Source organism: Hippichthys cyanospilos, chromosome 20 (genome assembly GCF_059441005.1).
Source record: "Hippichthys cyanospilos isolate Australia breed blue-spotted pipefish chromosome 20, RoL_Hcya_1.0, whole genome shotgun sequence".
NCBI lineage: Eukaryota > Metazoa > Chordata > Actinopteri > Syngnathiformes > Syngnathidae > Hippichthys > Hippichthys cyanospilos.
The window spans coordinates 12,773,641-12,798,448 of NC_142388.1; the positions used below are offsets into that span (position 1 = coordinate 12,773,641).

The window sequence follows — 24,808 nt, forward strand, 5'->3', positions numbered from 1 at the left end:
TTTATGTTATAAGTATATTGTGTAAAACGTGTTGCCACACATGTATAGAAATAAAATGTATTAAAATTAAATATAAACAAGTGGCAGACTTCACATTTAAGTGCAAAACTAAGACACATATACATCAAATCTGCCTCTAAAGTAATTCTGTATTTGTACATTATTGCACAGTATACCAACAGTATAACCACAGTATTCATTTAACTTTGATTTAACCAAATCTCTTTAATATCAGTAGAACAAACATGCTAAGGTTTGGTCACAAATTGCTATAAAATGTGCGGCAGTTACTCGGCTGTGTTTTTCATGAGATAAGTACCTGAAACAAGGTCGTGACAAGTATCTAATACTTTTTTTCCATGTAGTGCGATAACATGCGGGTGACCAACAACAGCTAGGCGGTTCACCGATCAACCACGATTGACTCAATGAACACCTCTGCATTCGGCAACTATGATGGTCGGATATACTTGGGTATAGAGTTGTGAGAATCGATTGGGATGTTGCATTATTTGCGCAAATTTTTGCAGTTCACTTTTCCAGCTCATAATTACATTGCGTCGCCTGCCGACCTGAAGAACAGGCCAATGGAGGGAGCCTAGACTCTATCAGTTGGACTGACTTACATCTAACACCTTACAACAGTCAGCTCTTTTCATTTTGTAATGTTTCTTTTGGCTGCACTGCTTCCAGATTTGTATGGGGATGTTTAAAAGTGTGCTGCAATGTCAGTCTCATCTGTCAAGAATTTTTAGACTCAAATACAAAATGTTTGCAATGGAACTGTTTCTTGAATCAGATTTCATATTAAACCTCACAGGGCAGGCGTAACGTAAATGTGGTTAGTGATCTGGCACACGATACCATCAGCTTTTTTGTACTTTGGTTGATCAGAGCAAAACTTTGCTCAGTAACCATGTCGCAGTTTATTCAGAACAATTCATAGATTTCGAAACACCTTTTTCTTCCAAGCATGTACTTAAAAGAGTATACTACTTCTTTTAACTGATGTTCTTTCAAGCATTCTTCATCTTGTCATAAAAATGTATATAAGTTAGACTCAGCTATGTTTGCGCTAATGAGACAGTTGCAAGTGCTAACAGCCATGATTGATATTCCATCGATGGAAGTATTAGACATTTGACTTTGCTATATTTTCTTTGATACATTCAAGCTAGAGGACATCATGTCCTTTTTAATGTGTCTCAAGCCAAATATCCCAAAACAAGGTGTCAATGTGCAATATATATACAGTGGGCCCCCGGTTAACGCATCTACTGTCTTACATATTTTTCATCTTACGACGTGGACCGCGGCGTTTTTTTGTCCCCCTCTTACGCACAAACCTTTCGTCTTACGAACCATCCAACATGCCGGTTAGTGTGTCCGTACTATGTTTTTCGCTTTGCTGCATCAACAAAAACAACATTTCTCGCATGTCACGGAAATGGCGATATGCTATTGGTCGATTAAGGCAGTCACGGAGATGCCGATATGGTATTGGCCGGCGTCACGTCAATCACAGAAAGGCCGATATACTATTGGCCGAACTCCCTCATTTGCTTGATGGCACGAGCTGGTCCGTGTGTTGTGAAGACTTTGCACACTTTTATCTGTTAGACATCGCTTCTAAAATTGCAAGTGGCGGTAAAGGAAGAAGTAAGAGGATGATGACAATGGAAACCAAGCAGGCAATCTTCTAAGGGCAAGACTTTCCTTGCCGGGGGACAGACCTCGGTCAACAACAAAATGGAGAGGCTTCTTCTATTATGGATTAAAGACAAGGAAATCGCCGGTGATATGTTCTTCTTTGAAAAAAAGTTCTCGTTTAAGAAAAAATAAATTTAAAAAATCTGTGGGTTCGTCTCTGCTCCCCTCCGCCTCCACCGGCTCAAGTCACGTCGCCCCAAAGGTAAATGTAATTTTTCCTTTGCTTATTTATGTTATTTAATTTAACTGTGCAGTAGGTTATGTTACTAATTTTTAATATGTGTATAAAGTCATGATGTTTTTACCTAAGGTTTTTGCACGCATTGCACACATTCACTAATTAACATAGGTTTGGATTGCCCGTCATACGGCCAATTCGTGTGTGTGTACACACACAGTTTTAATGTATTTAATGCAAAAGAGTTTAGCATATAAAGGGGCAGTGAGTAGGTTTTTTAGGTTTCAAATTCAGTCTCTGGGCCATGAAAACATGAGTGTGCATAAGTGTGGTTCACATTTATTCTTATTTGGGCAAAGGTTATTGGTATCTTTGAGTGACACCATAATATTCAAGAAATAAAATAGTGGAAAGCACTGTAGTTTAATTGCCTTTTTTGCGAAAATTGACTGTATTTCAACATAAACAATTATCTATATAGTAAAATGGTGTAAGAAACCAAGAGGGGGGGGAAAAAAATCTGATAACTATGGGGGGCCCAGTTTGGGTCTGGCATTAATCTTAGGAGTCATTAAAAATCAGAGGGAAATTATTAGTGACAGGCTTATGGAATTACATCATGCTTTGGGTCTTAAGAGACTCCCCTGAAACAAATAATAATGGTCGGAGCAGCGGTCCACACCAATGATATCTGCAGTTTTGAGGTTGGTGCTGATCCAATCTCTGAATTGGGAAACCGCCAGTATAGCAGAGCTGAAATTAAAACAGATATGTTTTCAGTGACTTGGTGACCAAAAATAAATCCCCCAATGGATTGTAACCGCTGCAAATGCGAGTGGGGCTAGTATCCAAAATGTGCTGTTATACAATGCACGATTGTGTGCAGCTGGTTTGGAAAAAAAAAAAAAATCACATCAGTTTGGTTTTTAAATCAAGGATTTGACATTTCAAGGGTACCTGTGCTGTGCTATTTCCACAGTGGGGAGATGTCCGCTGTATTAAGTAGCTTCCTGGAATCAGATGGCAAGATTCACAAGCATCTGCTAAACAAGCTGTTTTTTGCATTGTACATTTCTCAAAGTAAAAAGGAAAAACCCAAGTGTATGTGCAGTAGTAATACTTTTCTGTTCATGTTAAATTGCAGATAATCAACAATAATGATAGTATTGTGAGTGAAAGGGCTGCTATTGAATGAATAATACAACTTTCCTCAACCAGTATTTAAAAACAGGACTCTTGATTCAGGACTCCTAGACTTTAAATTGTTCTTTTTTTTTGTTTTAAGGATATTTAAGTCAAATCTTCTTTATCCACAAACAGAAAAAGATAGGGTCCTCTTTGGCTGCATGCTATCTTAATGTTGGATTACATATTCAGAATGCATGTGACAGATGTCTTTCATTTCAGGATCCAATGTTATTGATAATCTCTGGTGTCATCTGTAAAACTAAAACTTGTCAAATCCATCTTTATCTTGGCTAAATCACTTTTGCAGGGACAAAGGCAAACTGTACAAAATCAGCAAAGAAGTTGCGCTTACTAAAAAAGAAATGCACAAAAAATAGATTTTAGTTTAAGACTGTGTATTTGAATCTATTTGTGTGACATTAGGCTTTTATGGTACGGCAAACTAAAATGTCAGTTACTGTATCCATCGTGGATATTAAATTATTAGCAGGTAGACCTTTATGTGCCCAAAAAATAAACAGCATGGCAATAAAAAGCCAGTTCTGAGCTGAGACAGCATCATTTAGTGTTGTTCAGCAACATTTATTTTTAAAAAAGATCAACTAGAAAGCTCAGAGAGAAATTAAACTGTACAGAATAAATTTGAATGATCTGACAAAGGCATTCATTTTAGTTTACGTAATAGTGCAACAAGTGAAATATTGGAATAGTTTCCCTTCATTAATCCACTTGTTTGTTCAACAAAATTCCATCATTGTTCAAACCAAGAAAATAAAAACACATGAACATCCTCACTTTAGATTTTGAACGAAGGTCTTAACAAAAGCCAAGTACTGTATTGTAAATATTCAGGCATAAGTAGTGAGCATAATAATACTGTAAATGTAAAATTGCCTCATGAATTCAGAAAGTGACTTTATAGAAAGTGACAGGCGTTTCCTTCATTGAAAATTGCATTCAACTGTGTCTGGACTGAATGAATATTTGATCTTTTTACAGCCGCAACATTACTAACACATGTTGTGTGCTGCACATTGCGGTGGTAAAGTCTTCCTTGTTTAAAAAAAATAAACGTTTTCAAAAATGTTTGTCACACTTGGGTTGAACTTCTTTAAAGAAAAAAAACATGTTTTTTCTGACTGAAAATTGTGATTCAACTTGATTATATTTTTTCCTTAATGAGGTTTCAGTGTAATAACTGCAAAGTACAGTAACATTGAAAATTATGATAGAAAATTACATCATACCTTTAAAATATTCAAATATATTGGCCCCCGTGTAGATATCCAATTAGGAGTACAGTGGGCACCCGTGTTATGAGATTATTCTGTTCCGCAGTTGGGCTTGTAAAGTGAATTCACCGTATGGCAAGTAATTCAAACCTATGTTGAAGAGCTGATGCGTTTAGAACTCCAGGTAAAAACATCAAAATTGTATATGCATATTAAAAAATGGTACCAAAACATGATAGTAATTGCTAAGTATTTATAATATACATGTATACAATCAGAAAACAGAAACACATAAATAAAAATTATAGAAAGGATTTATTTACCTTTGAGTGGTGCTTGTTATGCCCACATTCCCTAGTAAAGGTAGTCTAGGCTAGGCTAGCTTCGGATTTCTTGATTATTTCCAGCTTCGTTTCCATATAAATCATCTTCTTTCTTCTCTCTTTAACATCACTACCAATATTGGGACCCATGGTTAACCCATTTAAGTTTGAATCAAGCAGTAAAAAGCACTATAAATACGGTTTTGTAACCACTCACGATAGAGTAAAGCTTTACCGTTGCACCATTTTGAAACAAGTGAGGCTGACCAATAGCAGACCAGCATCTCTGTGAGACGCCGACCAATAACAACAGCATTGTAGTGACGCGGTGGATGGAGGCATTGACGGGAACAGAAAATAAGTGCAATTAACTAAAAACGCCTGCAGAGGGAGACAAAACAACACAAATACAGCCAACCCCCTAGGTTGGTTGTTTTTGTCGCAAAGCGGGGAAAATACCTTAAAGAGAGGACAAAAAACTCAGTATCCCACATCGCAACATGATAAAAACGTAAGCCAGGGACGCTGTAACCAAGGGGTCCACTGTAATAGTGTATGTAAAAGTATTTTTATTTTAGGTTATACACATTTTTTCTGTATATTTTTTGCTTTGACTTAAAGGGACACTGTGTAAGATTTAGAGCATTTTTAAGTAAAAGGAATAAATTAAATGATTACAAATTTAAAAAAACTTACAAATAAATGCGTTCTTAATGACCAACAGTATGTTTTAAATATAATCGTACGTCTCGTTATCATTAAATTATTTTACATGGGGGGTGGCACTCCTCCAGAAGCTGCCATGTCTGTTATAGCTATGGAAAATGGTAAATGCAGTACCTCCTGCTGTCCATAATGAAAAACACATCTGAATCTTCCTCATTGTCCCTTAAAGTGCTTCAGATAGAGACTGACGGTTTAGCGAAACAGCCTGAAAAGTATATGATGGTACTAATTGAATCTTTTGGTCTTAACAGTGATTGTGAAGCATAAAAGTGGAAAATCAAAATAGGATTACTTCTGATTACATTATTTTAAATATAAAAAAGTAGATATTTCCTGTTTAAAGGGGCCTGAACATGTATTCAATCTTATCCCTGCTTCTTTTCATTGAATTTTGCATTTTGATGTAGTCTTTTTATTTTGTGATTAAATCTAAAAAATAAACTTGAGCAAAACTAAATTGATTAAAATAATCAGAATTTTGTCCTTGAGATTATGTTACCCGTTAGCATGTCTGTTCGTTCCTGAGCTAAATTGGTAATTTAGCTGTGATCTTCTTTTATGGCTACATGCAAATTAATTGTTATAAAATTGTGATATTGTTTTTTTTAATGAACAGTGGATATCAGTCACTGTCAATGTGCATTGTTACGTGGAGATATTACATTCCTTTGCTACACCTGAATTGAACAATAATGAACAATTTTCCAAACGTTAAAGAAACCTGGTTTCAACAGGACACAGCAACATCACACACTGCATGGAAATCAACGGTTGCTGATTTCATTTCTTTTGAGGCTATCTCAAGAGTAAAGTGTAAATGACCAAACACCTCTGAATGAGTTGAAGAAATACACAGTATCCCAGCTGAGATGATGAGGCGATCAATGAGGAATTTCAACAGCAGATTTCTAGGATTCATTTGTACAGAAGGATGCCATCTAAAGTACGCATATTTAAATTTAAAAAAAGAAAATCCAACCATTGTTTCTTAAGGTTTCAATTACTATGAATATTTTATTATCATCAGTTTGGGTGTTATTGGATTGTTAAAAAGTTCAAATTTTTGTCTCATCCTGAATAACACACCACCCCAGGAGCCTAGAATTGTTCACAAATGACAAGTGAAGTGAAAACCATAGAACAACTCCTTAAGCCCCATTCCCTGAAGATTTTTTTGGAAGCATGGCGCCTCATAATTTGGTTGGCAGATGTAAAAATGGCTAATGACAATTTTACCATATTTCTCAGAGTACAATTCACCCCCCTCATTTTTTACTTCAATTTGGGTGTTTTTTACAAAAATACGATTAGAACTCTACCCCTGACATAAGTGGTCACATAGGTCATGGCTGTCCAATTATAACACATGGTGTGTTACTAAAATGACGAAATTACGCCACTTTTAGACGCATTTCCTCATTGTATATCTAATAACATACTATTGCAGTTATGGGTGGGGATGGGGGGAGGCAAAAACAAGACATTGTTTGAATCTACTAAGATTCTCTAGCCCTGTTGTAGAGTAGTGTTGTTTTTATGCTGTAGACTATATTTACTTCCACTTATAGTAATAAAATAATAATAATAAAAATAATAAATATAGAGAACAAAAAAAAGCTCACTTTAACACTCGTCAACAAAAAGCAATATTTTTTTGTCTTACCTTTACTACACACTTAAATTTCAAGTGAATGTGTTAGAAAACCTTTTTTAATTTCTTCCATTGTCTTTGCTTTAGGGGTAATAAGAATGAGAAATGAGGGAAAAAGTGCTTACTCTTGTGGATTTTTTTTTTTCATTTTATGGATTCATGGAACAAATATTTCTCTTGATGCATCCAGCACCACATAATCTAAGTATCCAAAAACCAAAGGTTCTGGGGGCAAATTACTGAGACGCTTTTTCTAATCTGATAACAATCCATGTTTAGGTCCTGACTCAACACTCGTTTTGCATGTGCTGTGGTCAAAGTATTTTTCCCCCTGAGATGGTCATTGTTGTGGGGGATGATAAATATTTACTCTTCCCAGCTTAGCAGGGAAATGAGTGGGAGGGGAAAGGGACCTATTGTAACAAAAGGGGTCAGAGATGCTGACAAATCAGCATGGGCTTGCCTTCCCTACTGGTATTTAAAAGTCCAATACACTACTGGTGCAATACAGGGATATACAGTATATCCAACAGCAGTGTGGCTAAAATTACAAAAATGGGTATATGATGAGAGTAGCAAACACACTGAATAGATGACTTAAAAGAGCAAACCAAGTGAAAAGAAGAAAAAGTCATTTCTCTTTTGAGAGGTGTTTGCATGACAGACCGCTAGCGGAAATCAGGAGACAATAGCTCAAAAGGACTCACAAAACGAGACAAAGCAGACTAAAATAAAGATGGCAAGTAATATGAATAGATTCAGCATACATGCTTCCCTCGAGCCTTCAGCTACTAGGAGCAATTATGAGGCCCAAAATTAGATCATTATTCATTCCAACAAACAAACCACACAATAAATTAAAAATATACTTTCTAAAGAACACCATAAAGATAGTAGGTCACACGCACAGATTTTATTCACTGATTTGAATACCAGGCAGAACTTAAGAACACTTGGACGAACACATGCATCAAAGTACAGTCAGCCCCCGGCTTACGAGCACCCTGATTTGCGAACAATTCGCCTTACGAGCGTGGATCAGGGAGATTTTTGTCCTCCGCTTACGAGCAAACCTCTCGCCTTAAGAGCATTCCGACAAGCCAGCCATTGAGTATGTATAAATGTTCTCGCCTAACTGCGTCAACATATTCAGCAGTTGCGTCATCTACAGTCATTAACAGATACTTGTGGCAGTCACGTGAACGCTATTGGTCTTACAACCTCACACTGACTGTCTCACTCACGGTGTCTAAATATATTACCATTTAAGTGTAGTGTTTGTACAGCTAAAGGGAAAAACAGCTGACATGAAATTAAATGTGCCGATTGCAGGACAAAGAATTGTCATTGGTTTAAATGTGTGTTTTTTTTAATTAATTGTCAATACATTCCAACCGTTTAAAAAAAAAGTGCGAATAATTATCAGTCAGTCAAGGAGACGCCAATATGCTATTGGTCGATTAAGGTCACCCGGTCTCACTCACGGAGATGCTATTGGCCGGCGTCACACGTCAATCACAGAAATGCCGATATGCTATTGGCCGAACGCCTTTATCTAGCTTGATGGGACAGGATGGAAATAAGTAGAGAAAATGAGTGAAAAACGGAATGTTTTGAAGACTTTGCAAACTTTATCTGTTAGACATAGCTTCTAAAATTACTAGCAGCGGTAAAGGAAGAAATAAGAGGATGATGTTTTAGTATCTCCGTGATTTGCACCATGACTGAAAGAGTTACTGTAACACTGTAAGAGCAATAGCCTAGCTGCGTTGCCGTATTAACTCAAGACGTTAATCCCTACTCCCTGTTACGGGTGATATTACAGTGCTATATAATGGTTGCTTGACAAAACTGCATGTCATGTTAGTCGGCGACCTCCCGACATGCTTTGGGACAGCGCCATTGTTGCAATTCTGTGAGTTGAAACCAACAGTGAACTGACGCTCGAACAAGCTATAAGTGTGGTGCCTAGTTAATACAACACATATAACCTCCCCTCCGCCTCCACCCAGCTCAATTCACGTCGGGGAAAAACAGCTGACATGAAATTAAGTGTGCCGATTGCAGGACAAAAAATCGTCACAGGTTTAAATGTGTTTTAATCAATAAGATGTCAATACATTCCAACCGTTTAAAAAACAAGTGCGAATAATTATCAGTCAGTCAAGGAGACGCCAATATGCTATTGGTCGATTAAGGTCACCCGGTCTCACTCACTGGCCGGCGTCACACGTCAATCACAGAAGTGCCGATATGCTATTGGCCGAACGCCTTTATCTAGCTTGATGGCACAGCTGGTTGGGATGGAAGGAAGTAGAGAAAACCCTGACTGAAAAAGTTACTGTGACACTGTAAGACCAATAGCATATCTGATTTACCGTATTGACTTCGAGCATTCATCTCTGCTCATCTCTGCTTATCTCAGCCCAAGTCACGTCTTTACAAAGGTAAAAGTCATTTTTCCTTTGTATTTGTTATTTAATGCAACTGTAGAGTAGATTATGTCACTCAATATTAATATATGTATACAGCGTGATGATCTCACCTAAGGCTTCTGCGCGCGTTGCACGCATTCACGAATTATCATGGGTTTGGATTGCCCGCTATACGAGCAATTCGAGATACGAGCGTAGCCGCTGAACGGATTAAGTTCGTAACCCGGGGGCCCACTGTACTAGGAAAAAAAAACTGCAACAGCACAAGATGATAACACTAGAGACATTCTCAATCTCAATTCTCAATATTGATCCATATATAAGGCGCACCTGATTATAGGGCGCACCATCAGCTTTTTAAAAAAATTAAGGCTTTTAAGTGTGCCTTATAGTGCGGGAAATATGGTAGTCTATTTGGAATTTCTTTATATTTGAAGCTTCAAACACAAGTCAAAACAGAACAGTCTAAGAAAGTGTGGGGTCACAAGTGAAAGGAAGATTCTCATAGATAAGGATGGGAGGAACTACAAGAAGGGAGTCACAACACAATGATATAAGTCTGTCTTGTTGAACTCACTTATCTGTCAAGGACGTAGAGAGTTCTCATGTATGTTAAATGAATGGTTCTTTGTTCAACAAAACAGGTGGTCACCAAACAACTTTATGCTGAATAGTGATTTTCCATTACACGAGTCATTCACAAGATAACACAAGTAGCAGAAATTCCACCATGGGAAAACAACAGCAGAACTTTGTATAGAGTACAATGACAACAACTGTCGGGAGACAACATCAACCCACTCAAGACAGAGGAGAAAAAAAACAGGAAAACCATCACATTAAATAGAACAAAGTTCATGGTTGGCAAAGCATTTTAAGGAAATCCTCAACCAACCAGTTTCTGCAACTCTTTCCCATATTCCACCAGAGGATGAACAATTCAATATAAACAACCATCCACCAACCAAAGGTGAATTCATCAAGGCCATACAAACTTTTTTCCCCCAATGTTATTCTACACTGGAGTGAAATTGAGCAGTTCTGCCACTAATTTATGTCCACCGTGATCAGAATGCACAAGAACAGTGTGGGCCATAATTACCTCACCAGCAAGCTTGATCGCTAGACATTATAAAGTCAATTCCAGCTGTATATAGTAAAGACTGTCCATGAAAATATTTGTAGAAAGAAGGACATACAAACGAGCAATGTGACAAGTTCACACAGCAAAAGAGTTAGTGCTTACATATTGATCATTACATACTAATACGCTAGAATCTGATATCCAATTTATTAGTCAGGCTCTAAAAAATACACTGTAGATAAAAAAAATATATAGTAGAAATGAAAGGAAACATGACAACCCCATTATCAACAAACTACAGCTTTTTATCAAAAGGTGCTCAAGCCACATCTTGAACATCAGACGAACTGACAACCACCCAACAAAATTCAATGGCAGTACCAGCAGAGGTGTGATGAAGAAAATGTGGGTGGATTAGACACATTTTAGAAAAAGCAACAGACAGCATCACAAAACAGGCACTGGACTGAAATCCACTGGTGAGAAAGCCAAGACAACCTTCAAGAACACTCTTGATCAGGTTCACAAACTTCACTATATGTGAGCCGCTGGACATAGAGTCTGGGTGTGCAAAAAAGTACCTGTATTCAAAACAAAAAGGAACTAGCCCAATCTTCATGAGAATCAGTTCAGAATATAAATTATTTATAAAACAAACTTTACTATTACTGATCTGATCATCTTCCTCAATGTGCTCAACGCTGCATGTTCGGTTCAAATGACTCCTAAAATGACTGCAGTTTATTATGTGCATTGAAAAATTCATTCACATGTGTGCCACCCTCCCCCCAAAAAAAACTAAAAATAAAATGATCTTAAATTTCTGTTAAAATTGTCTGTTCTTGTTGCCAATCTTTTCTTTACAGCAGGTTTTGAAGAAGACATACCGAGACTGTTTAATGCACCTAAAATTTCAGACTATTAGTCGCTACTTTTACTCACACTTTGAAAACTGAAAATAGTCCAGTGCGGCTGAAAATGGTCCAGTGCGGCTTTTCTGCAGTTTTTTACACTAGCCTCCAGAGGGCAATTACAATGGGAGACAGAAGAAGACGCTGCTATCAGGCATGTTCAGACTGTGTTGAAACTGGCCGGTTTGTAAAAAAATGTTTTAAAAATCAAAAAAGTAAAAAAATTCCATGGTACCACATTGATACATAAATATCTGATGTTCCAAACTGTGGCCTAGTGTCTCGTGTTCCTTATACGTGACATTTTTTGTTGGTGCAGCTTTCAGCTTTTCCGTTGCAGTTTATAGTAAAAAAAAATACGGGAATATCTTCCCCTTTCAGATGACGTCACATCAGAATTACATTTCGACGAAAGGAGTATTGAGCCTGAGCTACGTATAATAGACCATATGTAATAAAACACTGAATAAAAAAAGGGGGGGGGGGGGGGTGTGACACACCAAAAAGTAGGTAATTGTTTCCTGGAAAGGAGTTATGACAGCACTTCCAAATATGAGCATGCTGTTACCAAGGCGCCACAGTCTTTGTCGCAATCGTGCGAGCCTTTCTCGCAAGCTGAGTGGCCTTAGAAGAGCAAGAAGTCATTTTTCTGTGTCTTTATTTTGTCACTAAGTATAATTTACCTCCAAAACTATAACCCCCCCCCAAAAAAAAAAAACACCACATCATCAACAGTTAAACTTAAAAGAATAGATCATCAAAAAGCCATTGCAGCTGAAAGGTTTAATGAAGCAAACACCGTGATTGTCAACATTGCCAAAGGCAATTTCAGGCAGAGGGCGTTGTATAAACATCCCAAACCATTCATTAGGCAAATAAAGACTGGTGGAGAACCTGAGGCCTTGGAAAACAGTCCTATAGTCATTTACAGGTCTGTAGGATCAAAGGTAAAAAGGTTGTGTTCTGTGAGATAGTACAACAGTCGGGCTCACCACAGTTGTACAGTCATCTTAATTATCCAGGGCATCAATGCATGAGACGGTCAACACAGCTGTGTAACAGAAAGCTGAGCATGCTGTTTGAGTCAACAAGCTTAAAGATATACAGATGTCAATAAAAAAAAAAAAAGTTTTATTCGTCCTCCACCCTTAACATTTCTTTCACAAACATCACTCAACCAGTAATTTTTCCCAGTTCGGCAGATAGCAGAAGCACCTATGGCCATAGCAAAACCGTAAGCAGGTTTTTACTTACTTGGATTTCACATTGTGTGAGGTCATTATGCCGATGCACGTAGGACTACTTATGCATGCTCAAATGCTTGTGTTTTACCTACATGTTCTGTGACGGAGGCTCAGGGCTGTAACCACCTATGCCACCTGTTTAATGACCCAAAGTTGTAACAAGGTGAAAACGAAACATCCTAAACTTTTCCTCAGGGCTTGTCTGGACACGACAGAGAAAAGGTTTTAGTTTGAATGAATGTCCTGTGCATATGAAGCGTATTTTAAAAGTGTTTTAAGCCACATATTTACACATAGTATTTTATATTTGTAAGAAGTGCTGTGCAACATCCAGGTGCTAGTTTGATAGGATATACAAATCATAATGCGAAACGAGTGTTTGATTAGCATGTTGCGATGTCAGTTGCCGTTACTATTCACGAATAATGTTGCAAACTATCTGACTGGAAACTTGATATTATATGGCGTGTAAGCTTTTAGCAAAACTCCAAACTTCTGTGGCAAATTAATATTTGCTTGGGTGCAATTTTTGTGAACAAATCCTAGGTCAAGATAAATCCTGTTATAGTTACATATTTATTCATCCAACCAAATAAGTTATTTATTCTACATCTTAGAATAAGATTTTAGGAGATACTCGACTTAAACTGCATTGTCATTAAAAAAAATATTGATGGTTTCAGGGATAATATACAGAAAAAAAAATGTTTAAACATGAAAGTACATACAAATATTTTAGTACATTTACACGAGGGATGAGCAAGTACAGGTACCAAGTATCTGTATCGGGTAGATACCTGGTCTTATTTATGGGTATCGGTACTTGTGATGGCAGCTAAAACTAGTATCGCCCCCTCACTTGGAGCTTTATGAACACAAACTAGAAATAGCAATTTAGAGCAAGGGCGTCCAAACTCGGTCCTCGAGGGTCGGTATACTGCATGGGTTCCAGTTTTCTTCCCCCAATACGTACACCTGATTCAAATGAGCACCTCATCAGCAAGTTCAGGAGAAGCCTGATAATGATTCTGATCATTTGAATCAGCTGTGAAGAGTAAAGAAAATTGGAAGACATGTAGGACAGAGCTTGAACACCCTTAATTTAGAGGAATAATAATAATAAAAAAAAAAAAATCGACATTAATTTAATGTTATCTTCAGAGGAAAATATATTGGAATTGATTTGTCTTTCTATAAAATAATCTGCCATTGTTTTTTGTGAAAAATGTTGTCTAACAAATGTACCGGAACTTGTCAAATTTTTGAATGTCAAGGCCCTGTACTGTATGTTTAAAACCAGCTGTCTTGTGGATTTGGGCTTCAAATTAATAACTTTAGGATGACCAAATTGTTGGCTCATCATATACTGTACAGTATTAACAGTCAATATGCCCCCAAAAGAGAGGCGGTAGCTTTCTTTGGCAAAGCTGTTGACTTATCAGTTGATCTATATTCCATAATGGTTATGACAGAAAGAACAAGAACAAGACCCCGAATACAAATGACCAACATGAGTTTTTAATGCAGATAGATTGCATTAGATGCAGATAGATTTTAAGGTTTTTGGTTGCAATTTGAATTGAATCATAATTATATTCTTATAAATTCTTGATTCGTTTTGGCATTGATCTAAACAGTCCTTTAATGTAATGAAGCGGTACTATACCCCCCATTCTTCAAATTATTTTCCATAAATCATCTTAATTCTTAATTTCTGACTGAAAAGTTTGACTGACTTACAGTATCTGATTGTATGGTTGACCTCCACTTTAGCGCAGTTCCATCTAGTGGATGCATAACGCAAACCCAGCCATTACTGTAGCTTCTATTTTATGCGCCTTATAATGTTGTGCGCCCTATATATGAAAACAGTTTTAAAATGGGCCATTCATTGAAAGTACACATTATAATCCAAAGTGCCTTACGGTGCGGAAAATATGGTCATACATTTTCCAAAACCTTTCAGAAATGACATAAGTAAAAGAATGCCAAAGCACCCAGGCAAATTTACAGCATTAAACAACAGAAAAATTCTTTAAATATTACACCTTAACATGGTTAGTAAAGACCAGTGCCACTGTCATGAATTCTTAATTCACGGTACCTGGAGGACATATTGATAACTTTGGAAAGATATTACAATCACAGTACATATGGATATTATTTTAGAGAGAAACCTGTAACTTATGGTATACAAGCAGCGAGTTTCAAGACTTACATGGAGCATATGGGACCATCCTTTGCATCTTAAGTGGTCCAAACTCCTTGATGGAAACTGAAAAACAATAAGGGAAAGAGAGAACCAGTTTGTGCGAGTCAAAAATTTAAATTCAATTGTAAACTTTTGGCTTTGGAGCGGTAAGCACATACATGAAAGATGCATTTTATATTTTGCATTTAATTCATTTTGCACAAAGTCAATAAGCACAAATATACCCTGATTGGTTTTGTTGTTAGGTACAAAGGGATTCATCCAGGACAGCAGGTATCAGATGGGGGTATGAGTATCCCTGAGCGTACATGAAGGCACTTACGGAAGATTTTAACAGGGTTTCTGAAGGTATTGGCAAATCTAATTTATTACTTCTTATGTGACAGGAACTGAATACTTTTTTTTCAAATTAAAGCTAATTAATTAGAACCGCAAACTATTGCTGAATTGTGTATTGCCAGTAGTGACGCAAGGTTCCAGCAGACAAGTCAGAAATTCAACAGGTGATACTACATCACAGATGCTGAACTCCAGTCCTTGAGGGCCTGTGTCCTGCATGTGTTTGAACCTTCTTTCTAAAACCCACCCAATTCAAATTACAGTGGGCCCCCGTGTTACGGGATTAATCTGTTCCACGGTTGGGCTCGCAAGGCGAATTCACCTTATGGCGGGCAATCCAAACCTATGTTAAATAGCTAATGCGTTTAGAACCCCAGGTAAAAACATCAAATTGTACATACAAAATTAAAGTATAGTAAGTGCTACGTATGCAGTATATAATATGCATGTATACAATCAGAAAACATCAGAAATAAAAATTATAGAAAGGATTTTTTTTACCCTTGAGTGGCGTTTGTTATGCCCATATTCCCTCGTAAGGGTAACCTAGGCAAGAATAAAGGTTTACCGTTACGCCATTTTGAAACGAGTGAGGCTGACCAATAGCAGACCAGCATCTCCGTGTGGAGAGGCCGACCAATAGCAGACCAGCATTGTAGTGACGAGTCGCATGGAGGCCATTAGACCGCAACAGAAAATAAGTGCAATTACCTAAAAACGCCTGCAGATGGAGGCAAAACAACACAAATAATACAGGCAACTGTATAGGGTCATTACAGTTGTTTTTGTCGCGAAACCCTGAAAATACCATAAAGAGGGGATGAAAAAAGTCTGTACTGTATTCCATATCGCAACATGAAAAAACATAAGCCAGGGACACTGTAACATGGAGGTCCACTGTATTAGGATAATTTTCAAGCTCCTGTGGAACTTGCTAATAAGCTAATAATCTAAATCAGGTGTGTCGGGGAAAAAACACAGAAAAACATGCAGGATACCAGCCCTCGAGAATTGGAGTTCGACACCTATGTGTTACATGATCTAGCTTTGGGAGTTACTGAATAAAATATGCCTGGAGATATCACTACAAAAGCGTTTCCATAGTTGAATACATCAAACATAGATAGCACAGCAATCTGTTTTAAGAATGTTTTTTTTTTTCCCCCTCATCCAACTCAAAATGCTTTACATTGATTTAGGAGCATTTGGCTGAAAAAAAAAATTCACATGATTGAATAAAGGTTGCGAGCCACTGATCTAGGAAACAGAATGTTCTTTTACTTTGTTCATAATGTTAGTTGTACCAAATAAAGTAATCAAACATCAAACGAAAGTATTGCCTTTTCCTCAGAGTTGACCATTTAGTCAGAAGAGATGCAAGATTGTGCGGCAGTTTTGTATTTCCGAAAAACTCACAACACAAATGAATACATTCTTTCCAGTATTATTCAGATAGCAATATTAAAAAATCACAAAGTCTTTCATCCCTGCACAGCATGAGATTATTGGGCCAGAAGAGCAATGGACTAATACACAGGAGAATGAACTGCTGGGTAGTGCTCTGCTTGAGGGTAAAACACACCATCAATACTTCAGAAAAAAATGTCACCATCCCCCCAAATTTATGGACACGAATGCTTTGGTATGTTTTATCTTTAAGATGTTCCTGGAACATGATGCTCCAATGACTGACTTGATGATTTCTACTGCACAAACAACACAATGTTGCTCTAAAATCACGTTCAAAAATGGGGCACTGAAGATAGACTGAAGCTGATATTTATTGTGCCGCGACAATTATTGTACCACACTTGCTTTAGCTGCTAGCTAGTAGCGTTTTTTGTGCTTCATCTTAATCTCGATATTGGCTGCCACAAGTATTTAAGATGATCCTTGGCAATATTAACGTTGAAAAAGCCGACTACCAAGATATGTTAGATCAAGCACTTTGTCATCCTTCCACCAGGGGGCAAACATTTAAGGGGCAAACGGGCAAAAGTTTAAGCCTTCATTAGCTTAAGAAAGCAAGCGAGCAAATCCAGGCAGCAGTGGGGAGAAGGGCGGCAGCAAGGCTTGGTTTACGCGAGACCCTCGTGGCTCTAAGCGTCAAATTACATTATTTTGGACCCCCCGCGAAGCATTTGTCCTGACAGATTTTCTGCAACGTGTAATTTCCAGAATTTCTTTTCTGTGCAGAAAACATGGTGGTTGAACTATTGCTTATGGAAGTTCGCTGGTACACACACATATACATATACATATATATATATATATATATATATATATATATATATATATATATATATATTATATATATTCACACACACGATTGTAAAATATTAGTGTATCATTTAAAGAGTTAGTAAAACACTGCAAAAATAAAAAAATATTTAGGCAGGAAACCACAGCTTGTCTTCATCTTGTGGACTCAATCTCATTAGATATCTCACAATGTGGGATTTGTGTTTTGTCTCTGCAAAATTTATAAAATGTGCATGTGCATATATTATGCTTCATAAATAATGAAGGATTACGGTTTACAGAATCCACAATTAAATACAGTCTGGGACAAGGAAAGAAAAATCTGTAAAATTGTGTTCTGTTCTGGGTGGTATTTGTTGTGTTTTTGGTTGGTATTGGGATTTTCTGAGGTGGCTCAGTGGCGCAGTGAATAGCACATCCAACTCACAGTTAAAGGGAGCCAAGTTAAAATCCACCTGGCTCCTGCCTTCCTGTATGGAGTTTGCATGTTCTCCCCGAGCACACGTGGGTTCTCTCCGGGGACTTCGGCTTCCTCCCACACTCCAAAAACATGCATGGAAGGTGGACTGTACATACTAAATTGTCCTTAGGTGTGATTTGGTGTGTGAATGGTTGGTTGTCTCTGTGTGCCCTGCAATTCGTTGGCAACCAATACATGATGTACCCCGCCTACTACCCGAAGGCAGCTGGGATAGGCCCCAGCAGGCCTGGGACACCCGTGTGGTAAGTAAGTGACTATTGAAAATGGAAGGATGGATGGGGTTTTCTGTTCTGGATTTATTGGAGGGGTTTTGTCAATGTTTTTATGTTCATGTTTCTGTTTCCCTTGTGTCAGTGTCTTGTTAGATTGCATCCACCTGTCCTCATCAACCCGTTTCGCTTGTGTGCCAGTCAGCTCCCAGCTCCAATTCTTCTTGCCCAGGTGTTCCTTGATTTCATGCCATTTATGATTGTATTTAGTTTCCTGTTTTCTATCAATTCTTGTCGGATTAATGTCATGTTTACCCCGCTGCCTGTCTATGTACATAGCTCTTGCTGTCCTGTTTTTACCGCGTCCTGGTTCAAGTTACCTTTTTGTCTAATTAAAATATGGCTTTCTGCACGTACTCCTTATCTCTGAGCTAATCAGGTCCTCAATTCCTACATCCACACCACCGTGACAAATTGGCTGGAAAAGTAAGTAGAAATATATTGAGCAATTTTGTCTGAATAGGATCGTTACTGGCAAACTAAAATATATAAACCAAGCAATTAAACTCTATTCATCATTTGTTGCAGCACCAGCTGAGTGGGCATGACAAGTTATAAACATACTAAACATGTTTTTGAAAATGAAGTCGTTGACACTGTTCAGTGAACAGATAAACAGGTAATGAAGTGAACGGCTTCGTTGCTTCAAATGTTTGAAAATGCATGATATTAAATCCCCAAACAAAAATAACATTGTTGCAATGTGAATAAACAATAAAATTCAGACATGGTTTGTTCTACAGAATACATACGAATGTCCTTTACAAAAGCCTCTTAAAAACAAAGCATTTAAAGAAAGCATTGTGGAGAGCCAGGACATTGGTCTTTGGATCCTCTTTGTTTGATAAAAGGAATGATCAAAGACTTCAGTCAGTCGTTTAACAATACAAGGGTTCAGCTAAAACGAGACTTGAGAAATTCCTACCTTTACACAATTCACATTGAGCCTCTGAAGACACAAACAATCTGTTGATTCAGTGGTGGAATTCTGTCCCTTAAGCCATTATTTGCTTTAGCAGTAATGACACAAGGAGAGGAATTTGAGAAATGTCTGTGGATAGCAGACTCATTTCCTTCAGACAGACAAAATGGCAAAGAAGTCCTCAGAAACTTCAATTCCAGGTCAAAACATTGTAGTGTTTGTACTGCAACCAATATTGGAACAGTAAAAGTAAAGTTAAAATAGAGTTTGATGACATTGCCTGATACGGCAAAACATCTATGTAAAATACAAACCAATCGCAATCATTGACAAAGGGAAAAAAATAACTGGTTTGTGTACAGTAATAAGCCTAAAACTGTGTATTGCAGAAGAAATTAGGAACCGATATCAAAATTAGAAAGGCCTATTGTCAGATTAAGTGCCAACAGATACAGAATACTGTATTTCATAATGACAAGCTGATAATATTATTACTTAAATTGAAAAGCCAGTTTGAATGTGACCACCTGAAACTTTATCGGCCCTAATAATAATAATAATAATAATAATAATAATGATAATAATAAATGAAAGAGGTATTGTATCTAGAGAAGTCCTGATCATAGTTTTTGAAACCACTTGGAGTCACCTGATTTTGAAACAGTCCCAATATATGAAGAACAGAAAGGAAAAAAAGTGAATCCAAATTGTACTTTTTTTTTGTATTAAAAAATGTGTCACTACTTTTATATGTCTAGTGAAGCAGTGGCCTAAAACATTTAAACATTACCCCATTGGCTGTGTTTACTTCCACTGTTGATAGTTTATAATGTTGCATATAGTACACATATTCTTTTTTTCGTACCAATATCTTCTTTTCTTTCCTGGCAAAATGTGCGTACTTTTCTAGCCTTTAAAAATGAAAAAAAATAAATAAATACAATAACGTAAAATAAAAATTTCTTAATCCCAATCAATTCTGATCAGCTAAATACGATGTGATTTGACCAGATTTCTGATCACGTGATAGGGATCTGGACATCTCTAATTCTATCACGTTCAATAGGTGACAAAAGTAGATCAAGATTTTACTTCATATAGACCAAATTCATGTTGGAGCAGCGCACCTGTCTTCCCATTCCTTTGCCGCCAAAAGAAAAGAAAAGAAAAAAACCCGGGCAGTTAGGACTCTGTAGTCTTTGGATGCATGTAACAAGTATAAACCCGCTTGTCTTTCTGCTTCCGTTATTTCAGCTGTTTGATCCATTTGTAGATAGAAGCGCTGCTTCTAAAAGTCACATCTTCCAGGGAATAGCACAATGATTAAAAGCAGTGAACATGAAAAAACAAAACAAAACTATATTGTAATGATGTTAGGGCATGCATGACATGGAAAGTGTGCACAAAATGCAAATTTGTGATCATGCGATACATATTTGTTGCTCCCCATGGACAGCTGAGAATAAAATCAAAAGCTCCTTTTATGGAAAGGGTAAGCTAGTGGCTGGGGCGAAAGACAATGGACAGGGAGACTTTAAAATTTAAGATCCACAGGACTGCAGCCAACCTCTCTGGATGTGACCACAGGAGGACAATTACTGTCGAAACGAAGACGGATAATAAGGAAGATAAGCAAACAGCCTAGAACAACAGCCAAAGAAATGGTGACAGCTAAGGTCAAGGTTCGTCAGTGAAAGATCACAGTCACACCATCGTTTGAGCCAAAGTGGACTTCATGGGAAACGGCCAAGGTGGATACCATTGTTGAAAATAAATCACAAAAAGTGAGAGTGGAATTTGTGAACCTGCATGATGAGAAGTCCCAGAGCTTCTAGGGAGAATGTCCTGTCCTATGGACAGACAGGACAAAACTTGAACATTATGGCAAGGTCTTAGTGGAAGTTCTAGGACTGCTTTGATGAATGTGGAACAGATTTTCCTTGATTTTGTCAAGATTACAATGAAATCACAAGTCTGTCAAAGTATTCTATCGAAATATGTTGCCAAACGGAAATAGTGAATGGTCCAATTGTAAAGCAAAAACAAGGCAATTATGGTAGTCACCTTGTGTACCTGAGTTCAGTCACTATTTGTGTTCCCAAAAGAGTACTGACAAAGTACTTCCAGGTTACCAACAGACCTTCTTTCTTTACCAAGTCATCAAGCTGTAAACAATAATGACCTTCTATAGCCCAAAGTTACTCAAGGAAGAGCGGGAGATGTGAGGAGAGCAGTGTGTGATTTTCATCTTAACTTCTCACTTTGAATTAACCTCATTAGAAATACACTTGCTTATCAAATGAATCTTACCCTCATTTATTTTTTTTCCCTAAAAATTAGTATAGAGGAAAGCAAAATTGTTGAAAAAAAAAAACATGAAATACAAATCATATTATCCATACAAATAAAATGTAAAATATATACAGTGGGCGCCCGGTTTACGAACCCCGTTTTACGTATTTTTCATCTTACGACGTGGACCGCGGCGTTTTTTTGTCCCCTTCTTACTCACAAACCTTTCGTCTTACGAACCATCCAACATGCCGGTCAGTGTGTCCACACTATTTTTTTCGGTTTGCTGCATCAACAAAAATAACTTTTCTCGCATGTCTCGGAAACGTCGATATGCTATTGGCCGTAACCGCTCTGCGATCGCTACAATTCTCAATAACAAGGAAGCTATGAAAGCAAGCAAGTCTTCTAAGGGCAAGACTTTCCTTGAAGGGGACGGACCTCGGTCAACAACAAAATGGAGAGGCTTCTTCGATTATGGATTAAAGAGAAGGAAATCACCGGTGATATGTTCTCGTTTGAAAAAAGTTCTCGTTTAAGAAAAAATAAAATAAATTCTGCGGGTTCATCTCTGCTCCCCTCCGCCTCCACCCACCACCAGCTCAAGTCACATCGCCCCAAAGGTAAATGTCATTTTTCCTTTGTGTATTTATGTTATTAAATGTAACTGTACAGTAGATTATGTTACAAATTTTTAATATGTGTATAAAGTCGTGATACTTTTACCTAAGGTTTTTGCACACATTGCAGGCATTCACTAATTAACATAGGTTTGGATTGCCCGTCATACGACCAACTCGAGTTACGAGCCTAGCCGCTGAACGAATTAAGTTCGTAACATGGGGGCCCACTGTACCATAAGTATGCAAATCACAGTGTTAATTTCATAGGTTGTATGTGTGTGTATATATATATATATATATATATATATATATATATATATATATATATATATATATATATATATATATATATATATATATATATATATATATATATATGTACACACACACACTGTATGAAATTCAATATATTAAAAATATTAAATATTAAATACCCTTCCAAAACCCCATATCTACAGCCTGCGCCTTTTTGTCCATTCACATTGTTTTGTTTTTTGTCTGGTATTGCTCCATATCAGAACATGAAACAAAGATGCATAATCAAAACAGCAACTGCCTTCAGAACATGAATGGATAGTAAAGATGGGACAAGAGCTTGCGAGACGAGATCTCGCAAGATCCAACATCACGAGATTCCTCGGTCCGGCATGCCACGAGATTGATTTCTTTTCACTTTCTTTGTAGGATACGGCTTATTGAGCCAGAAGTGCAATGGAGGGCAACTAGGATGATGGTATGGCTTGAGTGCTATACTCTCGTACAGTAAGTGGCGGTATGCACCTAACCATTGTTTGTAATCCGCCATTAATTGAAAAGGAGGAGGAGCTCAATGGAGTATGTACACAGGAGAAATACATGATGGCCCAATTACTTTTACTGTAAATCATCTGTGTGGCAACATGTTGGTTTACCAATTGAGGAAAAGGATGTTAACACGTTTTGCCCCATGCCTAATGGAAAGACTTTTCAAAAGTGGCAACTGACCACAGTAATCCAACGAAGAATAATCTTCTACATTACAGAATGCAACACGAAAGAAAACGTTCAGATCCATCTCAAAAGTACTGGCCCTTATCAGAATCTCTTTTAGCCCACAAAAACTTACATTCATGCAAAGTACTGAAGAGTTTCTGTTGTGTGAAAGACTTACATTACATTTACATTATTTGAGTCATTACCCAAAGCGCAGGAGAAAAATAAGGGAACAGATTAAGCAAAGTTCAATTGTGCCTTAAATCCAGGCCTGCTATGAACATCCCGCCCCTGCCAGATGCAATTATGCAGTGCAGACCACAGAGACCATATAATGAGGGTTGTGGCTCTGCCAACACCAGAGAATGCCATTAATAAAAAGACTTGATAAAAAGACAGAAGGCTATGCCAGCCAGTAGACTCTACCTCTCAACTGCCAATCAAGGCCAAATGCCATGGCCATAGTCCGCCTTAGCAAGTCTGAGGCTTTCTGTGCCCTTACAGCAGTTGTTGCCACCTGAAAACCAAAGTAAAAAGAAAATTGTTGAATGAATGCAAATTGTGAATTTGAAGTACAGTACAGCTTGTGGGAAACAATTCGGGCAATTTTTGACCCAAGAAGTCATAACAAGGCAAATGTTGCTGGCAACCTAGTGAGAATGTTTGGATTTACTGTACATGTGGGTATAATTTACTAATTATATTGTACTGTAGGTGTTTAAAGAAAAACAAAACACCAAATTCTTTGAAAGCTGACACTTTATGGCGTATGTTAGACATGACTTAGGAGTGGCACGGTTAAACGTTAAACCTTCAGGAATTTGTCACTGTCCTAACCATCAGCTTCAGGGAGATTAAAAGTGCAAAAAGTGAAACAGCAGCATGCATTGACAAGACCTTTCTTCCATGGGTGTGCTTGTGTATGATTTTATATTTTTTGGGAGATTTATTCATTAAAAAAAAGAAAAAAAGGGGACCAGACATCGTAAAACATTCATTTAGGTTTGAAAATGAATTGGTTAGGGTTAAGGATAGTCTTATATAGTCGTGTGAGGAGCCAAAATTAATCTAAACACGAGAAGAAAACTTGACAAACTACAAAATGATAGTTTTCACTACCAGAAAACTGACAAACTATGAAGTAAGGAGGCAACTGGCAAGATATACAAGTATAGTAGTTTAATTATGAAAAAAAAGTCACTTGGCACAAAACATTCAGGTTACTGCTAAGAAAAAAAAACAGAGAAACTCTTGACTTTATTTGTTTAAGCAACTGAGAGATGTCATTAAGATAAGAAGAGTATAAAATAATTTTAAAAGCATCAAATATACCATTAATCACAGTAAAGACATTCTGTCAAATGGAGAAAACATGGCACAACAGTGATAATACCGAGAACTGGACACTTCCAACACTGCCAACAACCTGACAGCAACATTGAAGCAGCTGGCAGTTTAGTACATGAGACAACAACGTCCAGTTATCTTCATAGTCTGGAAAAACGGCCGCCAAATAAAATATCCAACCATCAGACTTGAAAGCCCCCAAATACTGTACATGTGGTTTGGCCATTATTCCAAAATATATGGTAAAACACAAAACTGCTCATCATCATCACTGTCGCCTTCTAAACGTTTGACCAAAATTTCAGGCCTCATGGATATTAATAAAGTTGGGATTAGATCTTGCGTGATGAGATGTCACAAAATAAGAACGACACAAGAATTTTCGTCCCTGCACAGCACAAGATCAT

General features: G+C 37.4%; 1 protein-coding gene across 2 annotated transcripts in view; it reads right to left on the reverse strand.

The window, feature by feature from the left end:
• Positions 1-24,808, reverse strand: part of disp1 (dispatched homolog 1 (Drosophila)) — a 79,520-nt gene that overhangs the window by 40,691 nt on the left and 14,021 nt on the right. The window contains exons 2-3 of one of the 2 annotated variants that reach the window (XM_088403539.1): positions 23,481-23,571; positions 14,901-14,957 (exon numbers count right to left, since the gene is read on the reverse strand). The gene's annotated coding sequence lies outside the window, so the exon portion shown is untranslated. The remainder of the gene's footprint in view (positions 1-14,900; positions 14,958-23,480; positions 23,572-24,808) is intronic. The other variant, XM_088403538.1, reaches the window with a different exon arrangement.